This window comes from Nelumbo nucifera, chromosome 1 (assembly GCF_055504915.1).
Source record: "Nelumbo nucifera cultivar China Antique chromosome 1, China Antique-T2T, whole genome shotgun sequence".
Taxonomy (NCBI): Eukaryota; Viridiplantae; Streptophyta; class Magnoliopsida; order Proteales; family Nelumbonaceae; genus Nelumbo; species Nelumbo nucifera.
This window is the reverse complement of record NC_142649.1, coordinates 61,972,973-61,973,551: the sequence shown is the minus strand read 5'-3', so window position 1 is coordinate 61,973,551 and position 579 is coordinate 61,972,973.

Below are 579 nucleotides of genomic sequence, written 5' to 3'. Positions count from 1 at the left end.
AAGTGAGTTAACTAATTATGTTATAATTAAATAATAAAAATTTAAAAATAGATAGAAACACCAAAAATTAAAAAAGAAATACATAAAATTTGTAGAAAGTTTTGATATATCTAAGATATTATAAACTTATCCTATCAAATAAAAATAAGTGTGATAAACAAGAATTACTTTTAGTATTAATTATATAAATGGAATAAAAAATTTAAAGTTGTCAAAATTGAGATTGCCTTTTCTTTTCAAGGTAAATAAAACAACACATGATGTCATAATTATATAATAAAAACTCAACAAATAGATAGAAATAAAAGACATAGAAAACACAAAAAATTTAATTATGAATTCTGTGCACATCACCAATATCATATATTTATCATATTAAATAAAAATAAATAAAAAATATTTACATTAATAATGAAAATAAGAAATACGCAGGCACACCATGCTTTTATTACTTATCTTTTAAATGATTATAATAAGAATATTAAAATTATTGATATTATCTGAAATTATTTAGTAGTATATATATTTGTAGGCTTGGTGGAGGGAAAGTTAGCAAGGAATTTCACAGGGTTCCTGTCC